Below are 24,123 nucleotides of genomic sequence, written 5' to 3' on the forward strand. Positions count from 1 at the left end.
ATAAAGGTGTATCTATTCACGTAACCTTGTGATTTTTGTTTATTATGATTATAATTGTTATTATTTCGAAGACGTGTCGCTATTTAACCTGGGCACCCTGCGATCTGTGGTGGTCACCCCAGTTTGCCATCGGACCCTCATTGACAAGGCAGAGGGAAAGCTCTTCTATGCGAACTTTGGTCTGGACGGGCTTTATATCTATTTGTTCTCCATGAAAACAAAATTATTTATATTGACCATATTTTTTCTAGTGTATTTTAAGTTATTTTAAAAAGGAAAAAAAAAAGAAGAAAACAAGATGCTGTTATTTCATTACATCTGTTGTCAGTACAAAATATTTTGTTTCGCTCAGGTTGGCTTCACCTTTTTTTAATCCATTTTCGACGTCACGAATTTCGATAAGTGCCAAGTAAATGAATTTGAGACACTTTGCGACAGATTGACTGAAAAGGGGTAACGTTTCAGTGGACGGTTTCCCGCCACTTCTGGTACTGTTAATATTAAATCATCGGTGATATTCTTTCTCTTCTGTGTTTACACCTTATGTAGAGAATAGCACGTTTCTTTCTGCTCCTCTGATATCGCGACATAGCGATAGAGCCCAGCACGGCGGGGGAGCACGGCTCGCCTCCGCGCTCCTTTCGTTACCGCTTTTGGGGAGTTTTCCTTAGTTTCGGCTTCACAAAACTTAACGCAGCGTTTTGGTTTGGCTTTCTGTTGAAGAGAAAACAGACCGGTGGAAGCTCTATAGCAATTGTGTCTTTGCGAGTTCTGTCAAGTTCCCTCAGGTAATAAAATCGAGGAAAGTGGTGTGGCTCAACATGTCTTCCCAGGGCGGGACAGGGACAATGAGCGCCCCGCTCCCCTCCTCGCCGCGCCCAGGACCATCCCGTCTGGGTGCCCGCTGAGGAGGGCTCCGTGAGGAGAGGCCGCCAGCCCCTGGGGTGCTGGGGGGAAGCGCCCTCAGTGGGGGTCTTTATGAGGAGAATGCGCCCGTCCCGGTGCCACTGCTCTGAGCCCCTGAGGCAGGGCAGCTCCTCCGGGAAGGGGCCCGCCTCGGCGAGGCGGTGGGAAGAAGCCGGACGCTGCGCGGGAGAGCAGGACGGGTGAGGCGCCGTCCCCGGACTCCCCGAGCCTCTCGCGGGTGAAGCGGCGGGTTCCGGTTCTTGTGGGCTCGGCCGCCGCCAGGCTGCGCGCAGCGGTGAGAGGCGGCGGGGTCCCGGGAGGGCCGAGTGGCCGCGGGCAGGTAGCGGAGGCTGCTGGCCAGTGGGAGCGAGCGGGACGGGACCGGACGGGCTGGGGCGGAGAACAGGGACCTCCTCACCCCGCTGGAAGGAGCCCTCCCGGGGAGGTCTGCAAGGAGCAAAATCAGCTCCGACGTTTATATGCTAATAACGGGCGGGAAATGATAGATTTTATGTTAGGTAAAACAGCTTTATTCAAGCAAAAGTAAGATACTGCTAATTATAAAGTCAATGAAACTAACGGTGGTGTCCATTGATCCCCGAATAACCAAGTTAATTAATATGTGCACGAACAGCTAATATTGCAGCCCGGTCACTGCTGCCCTACAGTTCACCTCCCAAGCAGAGCCTCGAGCGTTCCCAAGTCTACTCCAAATAACTTGTCACATCTTACATGCTCTGTTTAAAATACAACTAGTTTAAATACAGTTGCCTAACAGCGTTGTGCAAGTTATTGATGTATGTAACGTAAACTGTGATGGATACATACAACGTGAATTTCCGATCTTTACAATATGCTCAGATATTGGCATGTCTGTCTTCAAGATGATTGTAATAAAAAACATGAAAAATGTGCTTTCATCATAACAGGGAAAGAGTATTGGGTGGTGTAAGAGAGCTGCATATTTTTTAGTGCAGCTGTGATTAAAATAAAATAGTCTTAACGGGATATTTTTGGACAGGAATACTTACATTCCTGGTTCCTTGGACTGGAATACCTAATAAGTCTGCAGGCTGACAGAAGTTGGCCAGAACTCTTCTGTTTCTATTTTACTTCTCAGAGCATCTGAACCTATGTAAAAATGTGTAAGTTCCCTGAAATTTAATTGTGGGTGTTTCATGAGCCAGCCGGTGCACATACAACACATGCTTTCTGTAGGTAAAATTTTAGCATGGGGTTTACACAGAGATGTATTGGCCTGAGAGGGGGATTTAGAGAAGAGATCAAATAAATCATGTAGGAAGGAGTAAACACCTGTTTCTATCCTCGTAGAGCTGATTGCATGTTCGTGGCAGGACCTTACACGGATAGTTTCTCGGTGAAGCAGCAGTTTCCACATTTTGTTCGCTCTCTGAAGCAGCATGATGTTAGGTGAGCAGCAAACCGCAATGGCAGCCAGATATCTCACAGGAAACTCTGGACACTGCTATATGAACTCCTACCATAGATTTCAACTCTCCATATACGAACGCCTAAAAGGAGAAAGAATAAAACCACTGGATTTGCCCAGTGCATAAAAGTGCATGAAAACATGCTAGATACTATGTCTAAAATTGGTAGGTCTCATATTGTTCATTAGCAGCTCACCTTTTATTCCAGGCAGAGCTTTTAACCAGCACACTTGAACTTGCCTTTCAGAAAAGCATCATCTGAAGAGCGCTTGAGCCTCTGTGGCATCCAGCTGATGGTTCTGCGCAACAGCAGTCTGCCTGTACCAGTACAGCAGTCCTTCAAGAGAACTGCGGCTGAGTACTCAAGGAATAAATAATGTGCCTTGTGTAACAGTACACACTGTGCTAACTGCTGCCCAGTAAATATTGATACTTGTCCAATTTTGTGGCTGTTCCCATTTAATTCGCCCTTGGATTTTCAGTTTCTTACAATTTCTGAGCTTGTTCAGCCTTACCATGAAGTAAAAGTGAAAAGTGCACCTTAAAGGTCAGCGACTACATAGATTTAAAAAAATAAAAGCAGATTGGTATCATCCTTATGTTTTTGAAATAAGCAACAAAGTTTTGACAGGAACTGGAAAAACTGTGCTCATTTTTATCCCTTCCTGTATTTAAGCTGCTACAGCCACTGGTTTTGATGGAGGATCTAGCAAGTGTTCTCAGAAACATGGGTTGTCACTACTCACACTTTACATAAGCAGCCAGATTTCTCTCCAGATGTTCTTTAGGCAATTAAGTTAGTGTGAATGAAGAAAACTCTCAGTATTTTCTACACCATGAATCTTGCTAGTCCCGTTGCAGAGAATGACTTTTAGGATGCATTTATGCTATTTTGCCAGTTTTTACAGATTTTACTGACTGGGCAAAAGCTAAAATTCAAATGGAAAGAACAGCAGAACCCTCAATGCCTATTGTCTTTCCCGTTGGTGTGATAACAGTGCACCTTCTTTTGATAAAGGAAAGTAACAAGCAGCACAAACCCAACACCTCCCCAGTTTGAGTTTGATACTTGTTTTCCCCTGGCAGATGCCTGTAAAGGCCTCCAGTGCATGTTTTCTCCTGCTTGCAGGCAGCTTGCCTGCTGGGAGAGGAAGGCTGCAAGCACAGGGTGCTCCTGCCTGCAGGATCTGTCAGGATCTGCTGTATCGTTTGTCTGTAATGTCACCCATGATTTGCACATACTGACGTTCTGCCGACATATGGCTCTTGTTTTGTGCTGTGGAAGGCAGCCTCTTTTTCAGCAATAATGCTTTGCACTCATATGAGAGACTGGACTTAACTTTTCCTAGAGAAGGAAGGTAAGCTAAAAGAATAAAAAAGGAAAAGCTGCTGCTTTGCTCCAGTGGCTAATGCTGCATAACCAGCCTACTTCTGTGCTCTCAGAAACTAGGTGATTTGGACTCCCATGCCTCTTTTTCTGTCACCATGGCCCCAGATTGCTAGCTCTTTCTGTAAGATAATGGAAAAAAATATGTATGCAAAGGATATTTGCAAGCCTATCTACTTACCCCTCCTTTTCTCTGTGGTAAACTTTTTAATACTGCAACTATGAAAGATGTTTGAGAACATTTTCCTGCTTAACAAAGGTTTTACGGCCTGTGCACATCAGACATGCCGTTCATCAAAAACTGATCTGATACCAGCAGTCTCCTTTTATACAGGTAAAAATCACCCAGGAAGAGCTGAGGGAGAATTTTGAAATGGGGAGATACAAAGTGAACTCACCATGGGCCAGTGCTCTGAGCAAGAGGTAGTGTGACCTAGGCAGCGGCAGCAGCTACGGCCATCCTGTAGGTTATAAACCCATGGTTGATAAAACACAGTGCCAGAGTAGCCTAATCTTTTATGAACATCTTCCTCAAGTTAATTTAGAGAAGAAAGATAACGGCTTTAATAATGCCTTAAGAAAGTGCAGCTGCATCTCTGTTCAGGCTGACATTCCACATGTTACAGGCTAATATCCACCATTGTGCTCCATACTTGGGTTTCCTTCCAGGGTCCTGAAAGTGCATCTGCAGGCCCCTAACGGTTTGTGCAGCCACGTGGCTGCAGGGTCTATCAGCAGTGCCTGCGCTTCCTTCTTCTGCTGCCCAGCCTGATGCCTGTGTTTTGCTCCTTGAAAATAACTCCCTGGGTTTTGTGTCTTCTGGAAGAGGCAGCAAGTAGATACAAGCTGTTCAACAGTTGCTTCTGTCCAGTTGAGAAGCTGGTCAGCAGCTGTTTACATCCAAAGCTCAGTGTTTTGAATGCACAGTTCAGTAGTGTCCCCTGCACGTCTATCATCCCTTGAGCTTTTTGGCTTCCTGGGTTTGCTTGAAGTGATCTTATGTCACTATGAAATGGTAAATACCGGCAATTTGCTCAGAACTCAGTGGCTGTGGGGTCACATGGACTTAACAGTTCCTGCCCTCTGTGAAACCCAACTATTTTAGTTCTCCAGTCATCTGTCTCTGACTAGAATCTTCACAGCTGTGGTCACACACTCCAGCAAGATGTTAGCCTGCTCTGCATGCTCTGTAACATGGGAAGCATCGTGTCACTCCAATGTTAGGTGGCTGCTGCATCATTCCTATTTCCTTAAGAACGATTTAGACCTAGTGTTTTATTTTCCGAACAGGAGGAGAACACGTCCTGTTGGCCACCATTGATGCAAACACCATATACATCTTATAGATGATGGTGGAGTGAACCCATGTTTGAACAGAGCTCATGCTAGAAAGGGTGCTTGGAAAATAAGAATTAGCCATGTTATTAGAAAGCATCTGAATTTTGGATGCAACCAGAAAGAAACACAGCATTTCTTGGAGGTTATTTTAGTTTACAGACTAAAATAGTTCTGATGATAGTTCTGATGAGAGCTGGGACCAAGACATCACCCCTCCCAGTGTGCCAGATGGTAGCAGAGGGTGTTTTAGCCCTTGGACTGTACACCATATCGTGGCAAAGACAGCAGTGTGCAAAGTGTTAGTATTGTCAACAACACATTTATGAATATCTTAGTTGTCATTTAAGTAAATAGTGAAGTGGTGGAAATTTGGCAAGAAATTACCAAAATTGGTATCTACTGAAAATTAAGATACTGCCTGTAGCCCATTGTAAAATAGCTGTGATCATCTTTTACGTCATTCCTCTACTTAATATGTGTACATTATTTATTATGCAGATTTTAATTTATGAAATTTTTAGTTTGGGGTTTGGAAGTGTTTTGACATGTGGTAATCATTAGGAAGAAGGTAAACGTATTCTTTTTAAACAAAATATTAATAAAGTATTCCCAAAAAATACCTTTAAGAGGTTAAATGGAGGACAGTGGGAACCACATGTAAATGCCCATGCTGTCCCTGAGCAGGAACATTTGTATGGGTTTCCACTGACTTTGTTGACTGCTGAAGAAAATCTGCTTGGATGAAGGCCACAGTACCAAACCTATAGGAAAAAGAAAGAAAACAACAGACTAATGAATTAACTAGGTTTGGTACATTTTAAATATGGCTTGTTATCATAGTTACTTGAATAGCCATTAATCTAAAGAAATACCATTGCTACAACATCTGTCCTAACTCTGGAAAGGGGTACTAACTAATCCATATGGTTTCTGGCAATTTTTTTAGATAATTTTTCTCCTTGTTCAGTACCCACAGGTGGGATTTTGGTTGTTCTTACACTGCTGCAGCTGCTAGGCTGCAAGGGAAGATTCCCTGATAGGATGTGTTCCTTACAAACAGCAGATTCTCACATGGTGTAATCAGCGGTAGGTCTGTCTTACACTCATTGCATCAGGAAAGGATGTGATCCTTAGTGGGTTCTGTCCATCCTTGTTTCATGCAGCCGACAAACAGCTTTATAATATGAAGCAGATGAAAATTTTTAAATATGTAATCAGCTTAATTACAGAAGTAGTTTACAATATTTTCCTACCTAAGTGAAGGATTTTGTATGAATTTCAAAAGTAATTTAACCATAGTAATACTTCTAAAGGAAAGATAAACATTTGTAACTCATAAATATTTTATGTTCAGATGTAATTAGTTTAGATTAATTTCTAATGGGCTCTTTTTGCTTGTAATCAAGAACTTATTTTCATGGGCCAGGGAAATGCCTGTGAATTTTCTGTCTGAGCTTTCTTTCATAATATCTGCACTGAGACTTTCCAGTTAAACAATAGAAAGGCAGGATTTACAGAGTGTCAGCTTGCCATTTTGTTCCTGGAGAAAGATGAATTAAGCCTTCAGTCATAAAAAGAACATATATACTTCAAAACAATCGTTATTAGCCAAGGTATGTCCAAGGTCAAGCTAAGCTACGTATGATGTATTCCTAGGAGTAATTTATCTTACAGCTATTTAAAGCATGAATACATTTAAAAATTATCCAAGTTTTTTGCATAAGTTTTGTAAGTGTCCCGCTTAGTTTTTTTAAAAATGAAAATTAACACTAGACAGGAATAGTTGGTTGTTTTTTTTAACTGTTTCCTGTATGCTCCTACAGTCATTGCTCATTACCACAGGGAACCATGCAGTGGTTCAGTGTACTTCAAGTGCTGTCAATAAGAAAACAGAAAATTCGGTCCTGTGTTATTTCAGAAAACTTGCAGATACACAGATTAATGTTAGGGACTCTGGCATTCAAGGACAGTAACTGGGGCAGAAAGAATAATAGTTCTGCCATTGGTAACTTAAAGTGCCATTTTATGCTTAAAAATGCTTGCACTTTGTGTATTTTAACATCTATAAAGTTGGGATAGTCATAATTTAAAGTGGGAATTGAATTTGCAAAGCTGTAAGAAAACTTAGAAAAATTCTGAAAGCTGTCCTCAAATCTGCACTGGTTTCTTCTTGCCCCAGATGTCTCTATGTGCAGGACTTCCACTACTCCTGTGCTCTTGTTTCTGTATCACAGTCCTCTTCTTGTGTGCCAGTCTGGACTCTGTGTGCTGGATGTAACCTGCACTTCAGTTTGGTACATTTGGCGCTTGGAAGCCAGCCTGTTTGGGTGGAACAGCAGCTGCTGGGGGGGGGGGGTGTGTGTGTGTGTGTGTCAGAGTAGGGACTGCAGGGGAGATCATCAGCCCACAGTGAGCCCCTCTCCATTCATCCCTCCCTGAGGCATTACTGCTTCCCCATCACCTTCCCCTCTCATACAGATCTCATTCTCTTCCTTGGTAGAAAAGGAGATAAGATGCACTGAGAATCTGAGTACATTTTCCAGCTAACCCATGTCTTACAGAGTGTGAGTGCTGTGGTTAGCACTCTTCTGACTCAGATCTTAAGATGCCGTCTGCAGCAGCAGTGCTTTTCTGCTCTTTTGCATTGCTGGGGCTGCTGTCACAGCATCATTTCCCTGGGAAGATGTGAGAGCCCACAGTTAGAGACCTAGAAAAAAAACTTATTTCCTATGTGTCCTTAGGGGGCAAAATCCTCTGCATTTACAAGCATCCCAGGACAGTCAATAACACTGGTAAAATACAGAAAGATGGTATGCTTGTAAATTTAGAATATGGTGGTCCCAGGGCATCTCTGTACAGTCAGAGCAGAGCAGGAGTGGACCTCCCAGGCAGCCAACCTGCTCTTAGTGTCCAAACTCATGTACTTACCATGGAGCCGCTGTCTGCAAGGGGAGTTGTGGTAGGTCTTTGGTGCAAACACAGCCCTCTGAAATAGGGCTTTGCAGTTTCTACTAGCAGAGAGGAGCACACAGCTGTACCTCCTGAAGGATGATGGAAGGGAGGTCACAAGCCAGGCTTTCCATAAAAGGTGCTGCAAAATGTAAATGAAAAACAAAAAAAATCGGGTTTGTGCACAGAAGAAAGGCATTGTCCACAAATTGCATTTTTCCTTGATTTCTTCTGTACAACTATTGAGTAGGCACAACCTTGTTTAGCTTAAAAGATCTAAGAAAATTATAGCCTAGGGTTCTTGGCTAGTGTCTGAGTGTTGCTCTTTTCAATGAAGTCCTGGGGAACAATTTAAAACCAAATGTCCATTGCAACTCTCTTGCTCAATACAACTGACAGTTTGCCCTGGGACACCAAGGAAGGCATCAGATGTGGACAGGCTTTAGAAGAAACCTCATTAAAAATGTATAAAATTATCAAACACAGCTAAAGCTCCTGCAGAGAAGTGACAAGCTTGTAACACTGCTTATTTTCAAGTGGTCACAAGTACTAACGTTAAGAATATTGAGTGTCTATGAAACTAGACTAGATCAGACGAATAAATTGAAATCACCTCTTTAAAGCAAACTGAAATTACAGTGATATGACCACTGAATTACAGCTTTCAGGCACTAGCAAAATTAGTTAATTTTATAAAGCAATCTTTTGTCTAGGAACCTGTGCGAGCTGTGCAGCAGCCACAGCAAGACTGTAAATTGATACTGTAGGTGGTGGTGGATGCAGTAACCCAGCTTCAGTGTAGATGGACATAGGAAACAATTGAGCTTCCTTATGTAACAAGATGGCCAAAACAGTAGAAGCCATGCCCTAAATGCAGGCAGAACTGAGGATGAGTCACAGATGAGGAGTGTGTAGGTGGTGAGCGTCCCCATGGCGCAATGACAGGCACGGAGGAGAAATCTGGGTGCTGCGCTGTGTCTGCATGTGCTGCAGCCTTGTGGGGAAAATAGGAGGGAGCAGAGAGGGGCAGGGAGAGGAGGTGAAGCACCCGGAGCAGAACACGACACCAGGGAGAAGCATGATTTGTTTGCTGTGATTGCTGAGAAAGGGTGGGAGCCATGGACAAAAATGAGGAATGTTTCCTGGTTAGCTGGCTGCTGTTCAGGGAAATTGGACTTAGTGCATTGGTTGTAAATAAACACTGGTGTATTCGTGGAGTACTTTACCCACTCATCAATTTATTTTCCTAAATTAAACAACCCAAAAAAGCCTGGACAGTAGGTTTATGACACACAGGCTAGCAGTACTTTCCCTCTGGCCAGATCTGCTCTGATGACTGTGTGAATTCAGAAGGAAAAGGGTGGAAGGGAATATCCACAGTTTGGCCCTTGAAATATCATTACCTTCTGAACATTTATGTCTCTACTGAAAGACCAGAATCATGGAGTATAACCAGGAAATTAAATTTTCTGTTATCCATTAATCCATCATCCATTAATGGCCACTGTCTCCACAATTCCCCGTGGCAGTGAAACCAAAATGCCTCAAGGCAGTTGGAGGCTCCCTGTGTGGGCGGGAGGCAGGAGGAAGGAGGGGATACCACCAGGTGAAGGGTACGGAGACCATACCCCTCCTTACTGAAGATCCTTCTGGCCCTCTACCTGCTGTGAATGAGGTAATTCTTGGTATGAGGATAATGGGTTACCTTGTTGGAAAGGCTATGTGCAGTGATGAAAAGGAGAACAGATGACTACAAAGCTTCATGTAACTTGTTTTCCTTCCACTCGATTTTGTACAAATAGCCATGTGAACAGCCACTCCTGGCTATCGGCAAACTGTGTTCCTTTAAATACACTTAATGCAAAATATCATTTAATTACAGCTGTCTTCCTTCATTTGCAAACATATGGATAATGTTTCAATGGGTTGTGACTAAATGGAAAGTCTCATGAGCCAGTACACTCTGTGGCTAAGATCAGTTGGTATAAATGTAACTTCACAAAGCATAACTCTGTTTTTTGAGATCCATTTTAAAGAGAATTTAATTCTAAGTAATGACTTATGTCTAAGCTCTCACTAAAGTTATTCAGTGCCTAAAATAAACTGTTACTTTAAAATTTATTTGTATACAAACCCATATACATTTCTTTGTATAGAAAGACATTGAATTCCTGTTTAAATACGAAACTCAATCTGGCCCTAAGCAAAGAGCTGTGAAAACTACCTCCCCGGATATTTAAACAGTGTGTGTTTGTATGCAGCACTGCAGCCTGAAAATGGAGTGCCCTTGGCTCCTGGGGCCATGCAGCCCACACTGCCTTTGTAGGCTGAAGTTGGGTTTTCAGAGGGGAAAACTTTCTTGAATTAGTCAGTTTTCAATGCCTCTGTTTTGTACTTACAGTGTAGAGCAATGAAGCAGATTCTGTTAGAACTGATATAAAGAGGGTTTCCAACTGAGTTGGTGTGTTGTGATCTTACTCCTAGCACCTCAGTGGCTTCTTGCTGGCAGGCTGAAGAGGATGTGCAGAGCTGGTGGTGCAGCATGCATCCCCTTGTGTGCTCGTATAGCAGCCTTGTTCCTCTTCTTCTTAATGGAAGAGAGCAGAGAGCTGCCATGTGTTCAGTGTTCTATGTGTTCACCTACACTCATTGGACTCCTGCAATGTTTTTCCTAACTCATCACTTGGGAGCAAGGCATGAGGGTCATAAGAAAATTAAAGTTAACGCTGAGTGTGCATGTAAATCATGGTAGTGCTGGAATTATCACATACAAGGACTACAAGAGCAGGCTACACTTCTAAACTGAATCAGAATTATCTCATGTTTTTAAGTTACTCCCCACTAGTTAGATATTTCACATACCCAGTGTAAAGTTAGCAGTATTTAATAAAGTATCTTTAGAGTGAGAAATAGTAGTTCAGTATCACAGAGAAAAGGATGACTTAATCTGGTTACATTTCTGTGATTGCTTTTATCAACAATTTAAATAGGATATATTTGGATTAAAAAAAAAAAAATGGCAGCCAGAAAAAACCTCAACCCTACCTTCTAAAGGCAGGCTGCTATGTGATGGATTTTAGCTGATGCTCTTCTATGCTCCAGTGAGAATAGAACAAATAATTATTGACAGGTTTTCTGTGATATTTGGTATATCTTTAAAACATGTACTTCATCGAGTGTTTGTCTTTTCCTGTGCCTGCTGTCTGCAAATGCTTTAGCAGAAACAGATATCTGTGGGAATACTGACCACAACAGCATATTTTATTTGTTGAAAATCAGTTTTGTATTGTAATAAAGAATATTTGCTGTGGCAGCTTGGTTTTTTTGGTTGTTTTTTTTTTTTTTGAGACTGATTTATACCTGTCCAGACAGCTAAAGAAAAATGCCTTAAGACTTAAATGCACAATTACATTATCCTAAGTATTGACTATCAAATTCTTATAGTGAACTGACTGTAAAATTCTAGATTAAAATTGAATTCTGATTAATTTAAAATAACCAAGAAGCAAAAGGAAAACTGTGAGCTGTGCCACTACCTGACAAACTGGAAGAGAATGGCCTGGCGTGGGTGTGGGGCAGGACCCATACAGACAGGATGGAAATAGTTCTGGTCTGTGGTACAGCCAAGCTGGCTTCCCTGTCAGGTTTTGCCATGGTCGGATAAGGCGAGAAGGAAAGCCTGCAGTGATAGCATCATGCAAAGCCTCTTCCTAAATTGTCTTAAAAATATTTCTACTATGAGATGGTCTGCGAGTCTGTACTTAGGAGTTCAGATAGCCTCTGTGTCTAAGCTCAGTGATGAGAAGCAGATATGCCAAATATAATAGCATAAGGAAAAGGTTGTGGGAAGGATGGGCACTTAATTGATGGACTTGTGGATGAGAAAAAGACAGAGGCAAGAGGGAAAGGAAGGCAAAAATGAAAAGCAAGAAATTACTAAGTTTGGAAGCATTCTTTTATTTATGTTCTTTGGCAGGCAGTTAACTTTCTGATGATACTTTCTTCTTATATCAGTCTGACTGGGACCCATTTTCTAGCTATTGCCAGTTTTTCTCACTGAGAAAGTGCTATTTATACCACATTTTGGTTGGGTTTATAATCAGCAGCTTAGCAAGCTCAACTCAGACCAAGTTAACCAGTTACAGGCTCAGCTTGGTTAATACTAGTTTAACATTCCTAGCAGTGAACAACATGACATAAAAGTAGGTGAGTACTGACTGAGGATCCTCCTGCCTTGGCTGGCTTGTGTCCAGCGGTGAGATTCAAAAGGTGCCCAGGAATTGTGACATCCAGTCTGCTCCACTAACATCACACCCTCCTTGCTTTCCATGGGCTTGTAATGCATCCACTTTCTTGGCATGATTTCAGGCATGGGAGCCATTTCGGGGTGCTGGGATGCAGGTTCATATGAGGTTGGTACCTGCGCCTAATAATCACTGCACCAAACCACCATGGGTGTGTTAGTTACTTAAGCAAAGAATCTTACAAGTAAAGAAAGGAACAATGAGCAATTATACATTAAACGCACTCATGACCCTGGGCACAGCCAGTATAAACTGCCAATTTTTGTCACCCCTTTTTTCCTTACCTTATTTGTAATGAAGGTGATACGGGAAAAGCAAGTGGTGGAAGCTGAAAAAGGTGACTCAAGCATAGAATCATAGAATCAACCAGCTTGGAAAAGACTATTAAGATCATCAAGTCCAACCATTACCCCAGGACTGCCAAGAACACCACAAAACCGTATTACTGAGGACCTCATCTACATGGTTTTTGAACACTTCCAGGGATGGTGATTCCACCACTTCCCTAGGAAGCCTGTTCCAGTGCCTGAGCACCCTCTCTGTGAACAATTTTTTTCTTAATATCCAATCTAAACCTCCCGTGGTGCAGCTTGAGGCTGTTGCCTCTTGTCCTATTGCTTGTTACCTGGGAGAAGTGACCAACCTTGTTACAATGTTCATTAAAAAATAGTCCTCAAAACTTGTCTATTTAACTTTTTTTTTAAAAAAAGTTTCTAATTCTTTAATATAAGTAATTTCTAATTATTTTAGATACACTCAGACACTTCTTTTCTCTCTGATTTAAACCACTTACTTAGAAATACAATTTTCACTTCGCAAACTGAACGAGTCCCTAAAGTGGTTCCAGATGCCAGATGCGTACATATGTAACTTTCCTACCGAAGAAATAGCTTTTGATATTTAATCACAAGAAACAAATTTAACAAACACGACACTAACACGTGAAAAGATAACATGATGAGAAAAAAAAAAATCTAGGCTATAAAATCTAAGTGAAACTTTTCCAACTTGTAAAGAGGGTTTTACAAACTAAGCCATGGAAAGACTCAGGAATTAAACCTGAAAAAAGTATGAAATAACTGACTTGAGGAGAAGACAATAAAATGGAAGGGAAAGGAAATGGAAGAGTATAAAAACAATCAGCAGACGAATAGGGGCTTAAAATGCAAAGAAAACAAAATCAAAAGAAATATCAAGAAAGGATATTTTTAACAAGACAAGAATAAACAATTGAGTTGTATGAGAAAAAGTGCATGAAATACCATCAGTTGTAATATTTTAAAGAAAACATAACTGTGAAAATGCACAAGAGAAAAGAGAAAATATGAAAAACCTCATTTTGTATTAATTGTGTTCCCCTTCAAATGACACATTTCAATACTGGAAAAACTCCTGTAATTAGATTATTGTTTACAGCAGGTTATTACTCAACTGGTTCCTATTTAGGCTGTCTGCATTTGATTTAATTCTGTTAAACCTTACAGTGAAGCCATCGAGCTGTTACCTGAAAATAAAGACTTAATCACGTGAATGTATTTGGAACAAAAATTCTCATTATAACACCATTTTTCCTAAAGGCCTTGTGTGGCAGAAGTGTGATTACGCTAGGCTCAGGCTGCAGCTGTACAACTTCAAGCCAATAACCATATATCGATGCTTAGGTGGTTGGGTTATTTCTTGACCTTGAGTAGCTTAGACCTTGCTATAGGAATCACCAAGAATTTCACCTTCAGTGCAATGCCAAGAAATACAAATAACTTAACAAATTACATATAGTCTAAATATTAATACACAAGAAAAAAATCCAACCCATCATATCAGTTGTTGATTATCTGTTGCCATCACGGAAGGGCAAATAGCTGTACTTTTAGGGGAAAAAAGTATTGGAAAATAATAATAAAACCCACAGCAAAGCAATTAGAGCTACCAAAATAATCACAGGAATACATCAAACAAGCAAGTGGTAAATGTATGTAGATGTTGTTACAGAGGAAAATTATTTTATTATCCTGAGTTTTAAACAACTAGGTTACCACATATTTCATGCTACGGCACTATTATATTAGACACTAAAATCACATTTTAACCTACTTTTAAATGTTCTTCCTTTCCCTTCGCTCCTGGGTTTGAAACTGCCATTTGTGTAACCGTTCTCTTGGCTTTCACTGTTTCTTTTAACTACTCCACAATTATAATAGCTTGCTAATAGACCATATCATTGATAAACTTCTTCGTTAAGAAGAACCCAGGACAAAAAATGATACTGGTTCTTTAAAAGTTTATCCCTATGGCACCATCATGTAAGCATACATATGGGACAGTAAAAATGGAAGACGACACATTAAATGACATTATTATAAAATGCAATACTCTTGGAATGATCCCTTATTAAATTAGGCTCTATGATCTGAGATGAATTTCCCCGATCCCTAATCCATCACTAGAGAAATATTAAAAGATAGGTCTCAACTGGTATTAGAATCGCACTCAGTCTCTACTTTCATTATTTTGAATTAGGGTGCTACTGGGGGGAAGCCTCTTAATGAGAATTAGAGTGATTCACTGGCCATCTTTTGGATTTTGACAAGTAAAATATTAACTCTTCAGTCACAGCTGTCGGAATTAAAATACTTGGCAACCACAGATGCACAAATTAAATTGGCCTTTATGTTTCCATATTGCTGACCTCCTTAGAGGCAAAAACATCAAACCCAACAATAACAGAAAACCCACAGTATGTCATTTCTTGGAAAAAAATATATTTATTGAAGTTTTTATATTTGTTTCTGTTTTAAACACATAATTGAACAAATACTGAACATTTTTACAAAAGGCTCTTATTTTAATTTTGCATTTGGTAAAACTTTAGCTACAAATCAGTTACTCTGAACCATTAATCTGGCAATAAAATAATAACTGAAGTCATTTCACGGATTTCTTAACTGTTTAAACCAATGTAAACCAGATTTACTTACAGTGCATCAGTGAAAACATCTTAATGGCTTTGACCATCATCTTTTTAGGGTTGTTTCTCTGTAAATAATAGATTTTCTTAGAAGCAGTATAAGAAAATGCATAATTATTGCAGAAGTACGAGGCTTTTTATTACTGGAGCTCCAGATTGTAACAGCAAAACAAGCTGTAGTTTAGCCATGTTAAGAAAACATCCTTTCTGATCTTTTCCCCTCCTTTTTAATTTACTGCTATGGTAGTGTCGGTGGAGTTTCAATTAGTCTCAATTAAACATATCTCAATTAAGTGTATTTCAATTATAATAAGTGTTTCCAAAGTGGAACTTGTGGCATATAAAAGACTCAAATAAGGGAATGATGCAGAAATGGTGTTTTTTTGTTTTGTTTTGTTTTTTGAAGCTGTCCTTACATTACATGATCCACCATATCCAAGCCAGAATAGGGGTTTGTTATTTTTTTATTTGTCTCTGGTCACCTCCAGCATCTCTCCCTCCTCCCTAAAGATCACTCATTGATCTCAACTTGTGATCGGTTGAGAAGTACTTGGAGAGGGACATTGATGGATGCATTTTAACCATTTTACCCTTCGCATCCAATACTGCGATGAACTCCCTGGATCCATGGCATGGTTGCATGGAGGGAGAACTGGGGGCTGTGGCAACACCGTGTGTTTGGGGGTGAATTTTGGCTCCGGCTAAGCACGTTCTTCTTGGAAGATGCCCTTGGAAGGTGATTGCTGGTGACCTCCACGTGATTTCTCATAACACACGTTGGAGTTTTTTGCTTCCTGATGTGGAACAGAGAGACTGCAATGTCAACATGATGAAGCACATTATATTTTATGTGAGGAAATAGAGTTTGTTACCCACTTTCTGGTTTGTTCGGGTTTTTTTTTTATTTTTCCCTTAGAGATAAACAAACCCATACTTTACAAATGGAAAGTCATGCCTTTTCTGCTCGTGACGATAGAGAGTTAGAGCTAGTAACACAGCATAATTGCATATCTAAAATAATCCCGCTCTGGAGCCTTAATAATTTGAAATACCTTGTTACACACTGTCAGGGATCTTGTCAGACACATTTGCTCTGCAGTGTACTTGTTGTTACCCCTCTCAGCAGGCTGCGGCGAGGCAGCAGTGGGTTCAGAACATCTCATTAGTGACATCTGAGACACACTTGACATACGTGGTTCACATCCCTGCACTCCCAGCGGTGCTCACAAGTCCTGAGCAGAGTCCCTTCAGGCCTTCTCCAGGAGGAGCTGCCCCCAGAGGCAGTTTTGGGGAAGCCCTTGGTCCCCCGGAGGGAGCAGGTTGAGGACAGTGAGATTGCCCTGGTGGCTGTGACAATCTGGGGCTGTGACATCCAGCCCTGCATGGTGCAGAGGCATGACCAGGTTCAGCCATGCTGGGGAGCACATGGCATCACCCCAGGCAGAATGGTCCCAGGCCAGGGGTCCCCGTGTTGCTCTTTGCCAGACCTCACTTTTCCCAGCTTGCGGAGCTATGCCCTGCCCTTATGGAGAAAGCCTTCAATGCAGTAAATCCACAGCTTTCCTAGAACTGCTTCAACATTATTTTTATCCTTTTAGTACATTATCTCATCTATGAAAACAGCTTATTGTGTGGAAATAGGAGTTTTCCTACGAGTACTTACTCCATCTTTCCTCCTCACCGTACCCCCACTTGGTGGTGAAACAACACCCCAACAGCCTCCCTTTCTTTGAGCACAGCTTCAGCTCCTGTCTCAGTGAGGATTGCACCATCTGGACTGGGGCTACTAACCTGGGGAGACAGATTTCCAGGCTTTGCTGTTTGTTCACTGGTTTCTCGGCCGGCTGGGCGACGGTGGGAGCTGGGAATGCCACAGCACTATGCAGGTGGATGGCGGGAGCAGCTGACTTGGTGTATGAATTAGTTCTGCGCAGAACTACTTAATACGTCTTTCTTGGAATTAAATGTGTGGGGAGAACTGCCACAGGGCAAGCCGCAGGGTAGTTTAATTTCTTTTTTAGAAGACATTAGCAGAACTCGATAAAGGGTCAAGTAATTTCATCCAAGTTGCCACTAGTTAGTTAAGAGAAAGCGACAGGGCTGGAGCCTGATGTTGTTACATTCTTGCAAATATATTTTATAAAACAGGAGTTTTAAAATTTCATTTTTTTTGCCGAAAAGAATGATTACCGGAGGAACGCTTCTTAGCGTTAAAAGATTACCTGGCCGGTAGCTAAATAGGGCGTTTTGATTAATATTTGCTGTTTGGTGAGCGGGCAGAGACCCGAAATGAGATGGTTACTTCTGCGACAGGAGCGCCTTTGGTGCGAGGCTCGCTGAGCTCCCGGGGAGGCTGCTCGGGGAGTAATTTCAGCGAATTGTAAGCGGACAGTGAGTCCGCGGGGAGCGCTGGCAATCATGGCGGAAACAATGTTTGCATCGATCAGCTGTCATGGTGATTTATGGCTTCATTTTGCTGTAATGGAGAATTAGTGGAAAGATTATCAGGGACTCAACACTTTGGCTTGTTACCCATGTCCAGACGAGCAATTTGTCTCCCTGAAGCAGTGAAATACTTGTGACAGCTCCAACACTTGCCCTAATTCAATCAAGAGAAAATGTTGGAATTAATTTGTTACAAGAAAATTTAAATATGTTCAGCAAACAGTAACCGCAGAGCAGCAGGCTGATTTATTGTGCTCGGCAAGATATTGATCCGCTTCGATCTGGCCCATGTTGAGGTTTTAATGTGTAATAATTTCCAATTTAAAGCTCCTTTTCAAGATCACGGGTTTAAAGAGAGGGCAGGCTAGGTCTCAAGACCTGATTAGGAGCCTGTTGCAATGGCTTTGTCAAAAGCCTGTTTGAATGTAAATTCATAGTTATCTTTTGCACTATCTTTAATATTCTTGACATGGATTTTATTGTGTGTCAAACCTCAGGCCAGCTGCCTGCCACAACCATTAATGAAACATCTTAGGAAATAAATCTCAGTCTTTATACAATATTTTTTAAAACCTGAAACATTAGATGTCAGCAAAAAAGGTTTAACAGCATCCTTTTTTTTCCCCGCACAGTAAACCATCAGAGATATAGCAGTTTTACAGCTTGCCTACACAATTAGATTGAATTATTGTGCAAATGTTATTATGCCATAAGCTTGAATTCCAAAGTCTGCATGAATATTTTAGATACTTGTACAAATCTGTTATCTTCTTTGAAGGTGTGACAGCTTATTCTACCTATTCATGTATATAATTTTTAAGGTTCTCATTATTACAATGCTCTTCCCTATTGTGTGTGGGATAACACCACTTAAGGAAGTGGCCAGGACATTAGAAATTTAGCCTCTTATTATCCACAGATCAGCCATGGTGGCCTGCAGAACCATTTACTCCATGCCAGGCTCCTCTGCCACCCATCTACAGCAAAACAGTGTGAAAATGAAGTGTGCTCAATTAGTCCTTTAAGCCATATTATTATGATTGATTAAAAACGAAATCCTGGCCTCCAGTGCTAAAAAGCTTGAATAATAACCTCCCATATAGCTCTAAATGCAAGTTTTCTCTAACGTTTTTAGAGCATCAGTGGCTCACATAATTAGTGAGCAATCCTGTTCAACCTAATCAATAGAAAGTCATCACCCATCACTGGAGACAGCCATACCAATGTATTTTTTGCTCATTAGTAGAGCTCAGGCATTAGTTTACTTTAGTTATTCTTAGTTTTGCTGCCATATCCATTGAACAAGCACTGAAAAATAAGCTCTCTTTATTAGTACAGTGTTTTTGAAAAATCTTCTAATAGTATCTGGACCATCAGACGTAGGGTTTAGGCATTAGGTCATCAGTGCTGTGGAAGAGGAGGTAGCGCAGCAGTCTGTTGGCATGAGGCCTCCCAGGTCCTCCAAGAAGAACCCATACTGGGCACCTGGATTTTTCTGAAATGATTTTGGAGTCATTGGTTGGGTGATGGGAGAGGTACTGAGAACACCTCATCCCCATAGATAATCCCAGAGGGGATTTGCACCTTCCTAGAACTAAAGAAAGACCAGTGTGACCAAAGCCATGGAGAAATAGAGCTTGTTAAGTTCCCTTGCTATCAAACCAACCACAAGCCTAATAGTAAATCACCCTCTCTCTAAGTGTATTTAAAACGTTATTTTGGAGGATGAATAGTATCCAGAAAACATTAGCTTTTTGTGGGGCAGCTGGAGTCATAACAGCAGCTTTCTGAACTCTTGTCTTTGAGGCCTTTGGAGAGGCCTTAGCAGAAGCAAAATTTGTCTCTGTAGGAACAAATCCTGGCCCTACACTCAATTCTGAGTGGACAGAATTGACAAGATATCAGACCAGGGTTACATTTACTCATTTGGCGGCAAACTAAAAATGAGGTGAATCTAGATAAAGCAATGATATGTTGCTCCCTGGAGAAGCTCTGATGCAGAGAGATGAGTTCTGTGAGACATTTTGGTGGCTTGGCAGCATGATGTGTCTTGCCAATGTCCCCAGTGAGGGGACAGGACACTGACCACTGGGTGAGCATGGTTGCTTTGGTGGACACATCACTCAGGCATGCTATCCCCTGGCCTTGGTCTCCTGGAAGACCATCCTCTGCAGAGCCATCTGCTCTGTCTTCTGTCACCACATTTCCCAACAAACCCTCTCACTGATTCCTCAGCAGGAGAGGACCTTATCTGCCAAGTAGTCAAAGGATCGCATTGATCTCTATTGATGTCTCTGGTCCAAGAACTTCATGTTGCAGTCTTTGTGTGGTAGACATGTTCCTTTCTCACTCCTCTCTGTGATGAAGTCTAACATGTTTTCCCCTTTCTGAGACATTCTTTATATATCCTTCCATATGTGTGCACTCACATGCCTTTGGAAAAGTAAATACAATTTTATTAAATTTTTTTGCATGAGTTGGATCATAAAAAAAAGGATCCTGGACATGTAGCATAAGCTTTATGAAGTATGGTGTCCCTATATTGTCAAGATGCATATTGACCGGGGGCTTTACCCTTGGGAATTAGCATTTTTTTGCAAATGCTGTGATGATATTGTACTCACACTTCTGCAAATCCATAATTATAGTTCAGTTTCTCATTGCAAACTATAAACATAAATATTTCTGTGGTCATTCATGGAATTTAACTTCTGCAGCAAATAATATCTACACATATGTTTCCTATCTTGTTCCTAACTGTATAATAATATGCATGCTACAGCTAGTAAAATACTGTTATAAACCTCCCTTTGCCGAAAATCTTGACTGAAAAATACAGAGCTTGCTATCAAACATGTGTTCCTGGGAGTTCATGGGAGTCAGCAGAGTTCACTTGGTATGAAGGGCCATGAGCAGGCAGTGTGCGCTCGCAGCCCAGAAAGCCAACCGTATCCTGGGCTGCATCAAAAGGAGCGTGACCAGCAAGTTGAAGGAGGTGATCCTGCCCCTCTACTCTGCTCTTGTGAGACCTCACCTGGAGTACTGTGTGCAGTTCTGGTGTCCTCAACATAAAAAGGACATGGAACTGTTGGAACAAGTCCAGAGAAGGGCCACAAGGATGATCAGGGGACTGGAGCACCTCCCATATGAAGATAGGCTGAGAAAGTTGGGGTTGCTCAGCCTAGAGAAGAGAAGGTTGCGTGGAGACCTCACAGCAGCCTTCCAGTATCTGAAGGGGGCCTAGAGGGATGCTGGGCAGGGACTCCTCATCAGAGACTGTAGTGAAAGGACATGGGGTAACGGGTTAAAACTTAAACAGGGGAAGTTTAGATCGGATATAAGGAAGAAATTCTTTCCTGTTAGGGTGGTGAGGCACTGGAATGGGTTACCCAGGGGGGTTGTGAACGCTCCATCCCTGGCAGTGTTCAAGACCAGGTTGGACAAGGCCTTGGGTGCCATGGTTTAGTGTGAGGTGTCCCTGCCCATGGCAGGGGAGTTGGAACTTGATGATCTTAAGGTCCTTTCCAACCCTAACGATTCTATGATTCTATGGCAGTCAGGATGCACAGGAACAGCATTCTGACCTGCAACCTTATCCTTGCATGGCCTTATCTTTAGTTGGTGTCAAAGGGGGTGTCCCATCAACGGGCTCTATTAGTTTCACCAGATGCCTGCATACCTCCTTTTCCACCCTGACTTGGGGGAAGCCAGGCTGGTGCTGGCTAGCTTTGTGAGTCAGGGCTCTCCTGAAGCTGGTGAACCCTTCCACTCCCATGCAGAGCAGGGCTCAGTGTCCCAAGGCTCTGCAGCCCGGCAGGGACCTCAGTGGGAGGGATGTCTGACACCATTCTAATGTGAATTGGAGGAGAATCAGTCCTTGACATTTAAAACTGAATTAGACTGCTATTTAAGACTGAGATAAACTGACATTTAAAATAGCCCAATTCTCTGTTGCTTCATTCTTACTCTTTTTTTTTTTTTTTTTTTTCCTTTCACGTTGGCAGTTGCTTGTGGAGGGTCTGATGCTGGATCGTGACCTGCAGGGACCATGTGGCTGAGGTCTTGCTGTAGCTTCACCAGTCCTTGCAAGCAAGAAGTAGCCTCCTCCCTGGTTCCAGTGACATGCAGTACGCAGTCCTCACTCATTAGTGTATCAAAATAACACCACCAAAACAGCTTCTGATAGAAGCTGGGTAAAAAGTCAATGTTCCTGAGCTGTCAGGAGCTGTGCCAAGTTACGTTGTATTTAAAACAACCACAATGTTGGTTAACAGTACTAAAAGGCAGTATCGTAGATTAATATACCATGAGAAATCTAGAAACCTCATCTCATTCTCAGAGCCATGCACTCTGTTTTCTTTTCTCTTCCTCTGCTTGAACAGCCAAGAACTGGTTTGGTTCACTTCTGTGCCTCAGTGTGCCGGAGAAATGAATACCTTTTTCCAGCTCCCACTCATCAGCATGGTCCTGCAACCGTGGGCTGCAAATCCCACCAGGAGATACTTATTTGTTTTTAAAGAAGTCCTATCAGAATCTGGATCTGCTTTCCGCAATTGTCTTTATTGCTCAAATAAAAGTTTAGGGGCTGTTCCTGACTGCAAACATAAATGTTGGTAGAAGTCTGAAAGAATAGCATTCCTTTCAAGTTAGATTTGCACAAAGCAAAAAAAATCTGAAGAAAATAATCTTTAAATAAGTTACCAAATGCAAACTTTATAATGATGCCAGCTATTAACAATAGACCCGTTTGGGGTTGTTTTTTTTCCCTTCCCATAACAATTTTTTCTTTCTACAAGGTCATCTTAGGTCTTCAGTCCCAATAATAATTTGCTCTGTGAGCTATTGTAGACAGAGTTGTCTTCAGCCTCTTAGCTCAGAGAGAGAAATCCAGTCACGCTGTGGGATCCTTCCTAAATCCCTGCCAACAAAAATGTCTTTATTTTGCCCAGAACAAGGATGCTGGGAGGCTGGGGTGGCTCTGCAAGGCCCTGGCACCTCTTGGGTGCTGCGTCCTGCTCAACACAGGGTGGCAGCCTGGGAGCTGGCAGGAAGGAGCGTGCTCTTCCTTCAGGGTGAAACCCTGGCTGGGCTTTTCCAGAGTTCCCATTGTTGCACAGCTGAATCCAATCACTGCTATTTATTTTTCAAAACAGGGCTCAGCTCCCTGTTGCTGGATGATATTTTCATCCTCTGACATTTAAGCAAGCTATTTCAAAATGAGCTGAGAACATTTCTAGAATTCCTTTATTTTTAAAGTTTTATATAAATCAGCTTTTAGTTGCCCATTAGGAAATGTTGTTAGTAAATAGCTCCATTTGCAGAGATTTGCGCAATGCCTGCGCCTGCTCTGGAGGCTGTGTGCTTCCAGGACCTGTGAAAAGCAGCTATAAACTGCTCTGTATGTCGCACATTTTGGGAAACAATATTATTTTTCCCAACCCACAGAGTTATCAGATAACGTTCAAACCCACATGCTGCATTGCAGACAATATGTCTGTGATTAACCGCTTCCTCCAAGTTCTGAATTGTGGTTTCACTCTAGGATAAAGGTAGAGCAAAGCTATTGAAAAAGAAATAGCCTTTTCCTTGGAAAATCAGCAGCCAAGCTCTCCTGCCTGGGGGGAGCTCCCAGCAGGAAGAGATTTCAGGAATTTCCGAGCATCCTGTTGTGACAGAAGATCATTATGTGGGATGTCTTTTATGAAGACTGGGAAATTAGTTTTGTTTGATTATGGCTATGACTTTCTTCAAATCATCTGCAAGGACTTCAAAACACAGACGAAGAAAGGGGATGAGAAATTAAGATCTTCAAAATACAATTTTGGCCTGCTGTGCTGTTGTGTCTCCCTGCCCCTGCCACAAAGGGCTACCAGATGCCACTCTGGTTTTCAGAAGTGTTTCATTAATTTACATTCTCATGAAAATGAAAAGTCAAGACCGAGGTTGACTCATGTCTGCTATGGCTATGGGCCATGCCAGCTTACCCAGACCCATCACCACACGCAGCCCTACAATGGCCAGCTAATCATAATTAATTATCAACAAGTCAACAGAGCGGAGTTTAGTCCTTACGTCTGTTAAAGTCAGTCCACAATTCATTTAATTCACTCCCAACTTAATCCAGACTTGACTCTGGTGGAGGCTGTCTCTGAAGCATTTCTCACTTGGCTTGGGCCGAAAGGAAAGGCCTGACAAACATCCTGAGGTTTTTTGTAGTAAGGGAACCTCCAAAAACTGCTTTCAGTAAAGTGGAAATCCAAGTCCCAACAGCAGGGCCCACATGAGATGGTGAAATTTGGATACTTGTTTTCTGATGAATAAGGAATTTTTTAAAGGATTGTGACCTCAGGAGAGGTGAGATATGGATCCTTCCTTGCT

Source organism: Pezoporus flaviventris, unplaced genomic scaffold (genome assembly GCF_033815535.1).
Source record: "Pezoporus flaviventris isolate CSIRO_AGI_PZ_B2104156 unplaced genomic scaffold, CSIRO_AGI_Pfla_v1 ptg000013l, whole genome shotgun sequence".
Classification (NCBI taxonomy): domain Eukaryota; kingdom Metazoa; phylum Chordata; class Aves; order Psittaciformes; family Psittacidae; genus Pezoporus; species Pezoporus flaviventris.